Source organism: Varroa jacobsoni, unplaced genomic scaffold (assembly GCF_002532875.2).
Source record: "Varroa jacobsoni isolate VJ856 unplaced genomic scaffold, vjacob_1.0 scaffold_17, whole genome shotgun sequence".
Lineage (NCBI taxonomy): Eukaryota > Metazoa > Arthropoda > Arachnida > Mesostigmata > Varroidae > Varroa > Varroa jacobsoni.
In genome coordinates this window covers 79105-85021 of record NW_019212919.1, presented here as the reverse complement: position 1 = coordinate 85021, position 5917 = coordinate 79105, and the positions used below count along the sequence as shown (strand labels likewise).

Sequence of the window (5917 nt, the reverse complement as noted above, 5' to 3'; positions counted from 1 at the left end):
TCGTCACAGTAACAAATGCAGACAACAATGTTAAATTATACCGTAATTTAAAAATATGCTTATACTCGAATTGATACAACGAAGATTGCCCCTAGCATCATACGAAATCTGCCTAGATTACCCTAAAGGCAGGGTAAGGTATCGAGTCAGTTGAGCACATTGCTACGATACCCAGCAGCCAGCAAAAAAATACGAAATATCAAGTCCGCACGAAAATTTGATAAGTTTGCCAGTAGTACGCATATTCGGTCGGTGAATTGGGCCAAGCCTGAAACAGAACACAATGCCACGTTTTTAAGGCTCTTCGAATAGACCAGTTCGGGGCATGTATCGCACTGGATGCTCCCTGAATCACGTTCACAGGGAGTATGCGCAAGAGACGGAATCTATAATAACGGCTGTAGCTGTTGAAACGCTCTGCAAATATGGAGCGATTATGTGTGTAAAGCCGGTACGTCGAACATACACATGGTCGCATGGCAACGGCAGTCATCTACTCGTCGGCTTACGACAGCTGTTTTTAGTCCAGTAAACGAATAACAGTAATAATAATAATGACTCACTTTCTTTCTTAATTTTTAATGATCATATCACACGTTAGTCACGCATATTTCAATTGTGGATACGCCACAAATAGGTGTGACCTAGATGGATTAAGACGCATACCACTTTGGTTTCAAGCACACTATAAGACAGAGCTTCGACGACAGGGGATATAAAGACAAAGATCCGAGACGATTGCTTCAGCTGATCAGTGCGCAGGTGGAAATATGGCGATGCCTGGCTTATTCCCCCTCGTAGAGCGTCGTAAACGTCGTGCGTGTTCCATGAATAGCTTCCTACTCCGTTATATCGTTTACATCTTTCACAATGTCAAAGCCTAAGTCAGATATATCTGATAGATTCAGGGTGTGGCGTCTGCGTAATGCCAAATACAGTATAGATCTTAGCCAGCGTCAATATTATTTTTAATTCTTTTTTTTTTTTTTTCTTCTTCTGTCGATGTGTGTACTTGCACACGTGCACTATCTTACGCAAGAGCTGCTTTTATAGAATTAGGTATATACGGAAAGCATATCTATGGCTGTAGAGTCGGAGAACAACGAGGCTTTTATTTTAATCAAGCAACAAACATAAGTGGTAGCGCCTTTTGACCCGTTGGCATTTTTAGGAACATTCAAAGCTTATTAGAGGTTTCGCGCTGAATCAAGCTGCAAGCTAAACTCTACCAGTCACAAGCTGGAACGCATGTTTGGTTTGTTCAATAGAATAGCCTAGTTATAATTGTTGATCTCCTCCTTGGAACTATGGATAAAATAGTTATGGTATTGCTTATTGAGATTGTTTGTCTATGTCTGTTTGTAAGTAGGTTCTAGATGATTACTGATGCATCGAGCCCGTCCTATTAATCGCGCTGGATCATATATACATATGGTTACTTCTGCACCGCATATCATTATTGATGGCCCATTTGTAACGTATTGCTAACCGGCTCTTTGTCATGTCGATTTCTATTGGGCTCTCTGAGCCCAGCGTCATTCACAGAGTAACCCCACGTATAACATCAAGATCTACAGATTAGAACCACAATATGAAACGCATTGGCTACCTAGTGTAGAGTTCGCTCTCCGGACGACGACGCGTACTGCAAGTAAAGTGATGTCTAGTTACGTGCTTTTACAATGGTTTGAAACAGCTGCGACCCTTATGAGCGTCTTAAGATAGGCTGTAGGTTTCAGGAATATATTCTATCCAATTGAAATAACATGTTTCAAACAATATAGAAATATAATTTTCGAATTATATTTTAATCTAAAATAAAAACATTGACATGTCTCACTTTGAGTTAGTCTCGTTTGCCCACATAGTGATTATTGTTATCACAAGAATACCATAAGATCGCTTTATAAATAAAAGCAAAAACACAAATACGAGACAACTGTTTATTTTTGAATACGTAAGGTCCTCATGACAAGCAAGTTAGATTATATCCGTACCTTAATATTAAAAAGAAAAAAAGCGATAAATTTCAATCATTCTCACGACGCAGTAAATCCTTATGCAGCGAGGTTGATAACCGGTTACAGTTACTTGATAAACCTGTATACGCAGAACGACAGCCAAAAATAAAATGCTAACAATTAATTACGGCACATACTATACAATCTGGATGAATAAAGGACGCATCTCTTTTTTTTTGTCATTAGATATTATCAGTTGCAAGCAGGAGCTCGTATACGGTGAAGATATGATAGAACGCTGAACAAGTCATAGATATGAAATGAGGGTATTTAGGCAAAAAAGGCGTCATTCGCGCCAAAGCACATTGCCTGTCAGATAGGCTAGCTAGCTCATAGAGCCGTTAGATCGCTGGTTTAAATTTCCTCATTTGATACTAGATAGATAAAAAATAGATAGATAAAAAACTGAAGCAACTACAGCGTTTCGATATGAATATAGAGGAAAGCTAGGTGACTATAAGACACTGATAAGTGCTTCGATATTGCAGTCATACTACGGAAAATATCATAGCACTAGTATGTTAGATGAATGTATAGGTACGGTCTGCTTTTTTTTTTTTAGTGCTTTACCTTTGCAATTTTGCGTCTACTGATAGTCGATTATATTTTATTGATATGGAAATTTCATTTGTCCTTTAATTTATTGCCGTGTGTAAAATTCTGGGCTACAATACCGAGTATTTTCCTTGGCAAGGATAACAATTTAAGACATCATTAGTTTTATAACTAAATGAAATAAGTTTAATTGAGAACTTCCTTTAAAAATACCATTGCTCAGTAAAGTGCTATCGTTAGGTCAAGATCATTTTATGAGGTTGACAGTAAATTTGTGCTTCAGATATGAACAAACGTGAAGCGTCTCCTTTTAAGAGGGATTTTGACTTGCGCGCGTACTCTATAGAGATTGTTCTCTGCCTTAATTACTCTACTCCTACGTATCCTATTATAGTTAGCTCCTGAGGTAAATAAGTCTAATAACTGCAGATTAGCTCAAATGTTGACCTGTTATAGTAGGATTTATGCGAATTATTCGGATATGACGTGATGTTAGGTAAGCATCAAAGGCGATGCAGAAGCGCAACATGTTTTAGACTGCTATTAAACATGTTTCATTGAACCCGCTCTATATTTGACTTCAGCTATAACTAGTCAGTCACTTATCACATCAACTTGTCAATAAGTTCCTGAATATTAACAAACAATTGCGTTACTATATAGAAGTGGTCAATGGGCAAAGATCAATACAGTAAAAGCAGATGGGCCTTTTAATCGCCTTGAACTGTTGGCAGTGTAGTTCACACTAGATTTATCTTAAGTCACGCCGGCTGCAGGCTCGCCATATGGTGATGGCAGCTCCGGCCTGCGCCTTTCAAGCCTATTTTTCTTCCGCACATTTGATTATAGACGTAACGAGCAGTCCTATTTATAAACGCCTCTAAGTGCCTCCGGAGCCCACAGATACCTACACACACATATAGCGGGCTTACGTCGGCGAGGTCCAGCTTGAATACACGCCTGTCTTTCGTGAAACGGAGACAGAGTCATTATGACCGTAAGCACTGGCATCGGCCAAATGGAAGCTGGTATGCCCCGTACTGCTGGCAGTGCCTTTACTCTGCTGCAATAGAGGCAAAAAATTGAGTCTTCTTTTAGAGACGTCAGAGGTGGACGAAAGAGAACCGAATATGCGGTTAGTAAATTCACGGAGAGTTACCCTGCTGACAAAAATTCCTTTTACCAACTTCTGCCAACGCCACTCCTCCACGAAAGTGTCGTGGCCCGTTGGCTGTGGCATGTGCTTAAGGCACTAGTCACATTCGATCAAAAGGATTACACGGACAGATCCTGGTGAGAACACCGACGCAGCGTCACATAGAAGGCCATTTATAGACGGAGAAACGAATCACTGGCAAATAGGATTTCCGCTAAACAAAGAGAGGTCGCAGAAGCATTGGAGTCAAAGAAGTGTAGCAGTTAGAATCCGCGCGTCTATTCCGCCCCTTTCCGGCAGCGAATGCACTTATTGTGGATGACAGAAATTTTTTTTTACTTTTGGGGTTGTATTTAGTAGATAAATACAACCCCAAGAGTGACTACCAAACCCTCACAGCAGCGAGACAGCCCCAATATGCTTGCGGATGTCGTTGACAAAAACTGATTAAAAAAAAATGCATAAATTTGCAAATATTGAACGAGATAAAGTTTGATCTCGGAAGTGAGGCGGAAGTGGACTACGAAGCGGAAGGCTGGATGCGAGCATTGGGGAACTGAATTAATGATTAGAAAAAAATATCTGGTTTGATGAGACAGGATAACTGAGGAATGATGACGTCTTTTATATCCTATATGTAATAGGGGTTGAAATAATCTTGGTCGGCTTTTCTCTCTCTCTCTCTCTCTCTCTCTCTTTCGCATAATATACCATCAGTGCAGATTTGTAGACCATAACAAAAGGAAACTAGAAAAGCTAATTTTAACTATCCCACCAGTTCTTACGACCCACGCATATTATTAGTGTAAGTTAGAAGATATTAATTATTAAATAAAATAACTTTCCACCAATAACATAGATCTATCGTACTATTTGTAAGTTGAAAACTTGAAAAATACTGGCCAAATACGTTTCATCGGGTTTAATTAAAACTGCAAGAGCTTGCTAGTAATTTTTGTTAGAATGTTTGCTCTAACAAAAAAATCTTCTAAATCCATACATCATAGTTTATTTCTGTTATGTCTAGTAAATTCAGACAACAGCTATCACATGGTAATTCAAGTACTTAAAGAAAAACGAGATGCTTTACAAAGGCTTATTTTGGGGGCGGTGCGGCGGGACGAGGGGAGGGACGGGGTGTTATATACGACTTATGCCAATCATAAAATATACACAGCTTTATGAATATTTTTACTTTGCTAATATAGCAAGGAACAGAATACCTATTACTGAGGTAGGAACTTTGTTCAGAGCCTGTGAAAGAGAGAAACAAAAGACTAATATCAGGTGCTTTTAGGAACTTACGGATAATAATAGTCTTGGGTTTTTCTTGACGATAGGCCAGCAATGCGTTCCTTCGTTATCACTTTAGTCAAGAATACTTTAGGTCTAGGACAATCGAAGATTGACGAGCCGGACAGTTTTGCTATGGCAAGCCAACCGGCCAACGATTAGGCGAAGGGAGAGACTTAAATCGGTAGAGAAATCCTTACCTCTCTCGTGGCTCAACATATGCGATGCGATTCGTTTCCATGTCCCACTTATAAGGCAATAATCTTATGGTGCATTGTGTGCTTCTCGAGTACCTTTGCCAGCTTGACCTCTTCGCCTAGAATTGTCTGAACGGCTACATGGCACGAAGGATCTGGATCCATAGGACGTCCTGAATTATTTCGGTTACTGGCGCAAAGCCAACCAGCATTTAGTTCTCCTGCCTACTTCGTATTCTCTGCTTGTTGGGTTTTATGTAGACCAATGTGTATTTTTTTGTACAGCTTGAAATAGTTGAATTGGCTGACCTATCCGTGACCGCGCAGCCACAACCGTTATTGTTATGATTTAAATAAGCGGATTTCGGAGTTGATTTGAATTATTGTTAGCCCACAATATGTACGTGCCGACATTTGGTATATCTTCTCCTGGCTAGATTTGTAAATATTTGCTATATGCATTCGTTATATAAAGACCTAACATTTTGTATCAACAATTGTACACTGCGAAATATTACATGTATTAAATATACGATTATAACACTTAATTATATACTTTACTTATATATATGAAAAACAAAGAATTCATCGAATGAAAATATTTTTTTTTAGTTAAAACATATTTATGAAAGTACAGTACTTGGTGCAAAGTTTAGAATCGTTATTAAGTATGGTCAATCGTTTAGTTATTCTTC

At 39.0% G+C, this 5917-nt stretch overlaps 1 long non-coding RNA gene across 1 annotated transcript; it reads right to left on the bottom strand.

Moving 5' to 3' along the window:
* Positions 1–527: 527 nt before the first annotated feature.
* Positions 528–5351, bottom strand: LOC111272463 (uncharacterized). Its single transcript, XR_002687532.2, has 3 exons — positions 5038–5351; positions 3488–3639; positions 528–2100 (listed from the first exon to the last, which is right to left on the bottom strand). It is a non-coding gene; the product is annotated as an uncharacterized LOC111272463 (long non-coding RNA).
* Between the last annotated feature and the right edge of the window lie 566 nt (positions 5352–5917).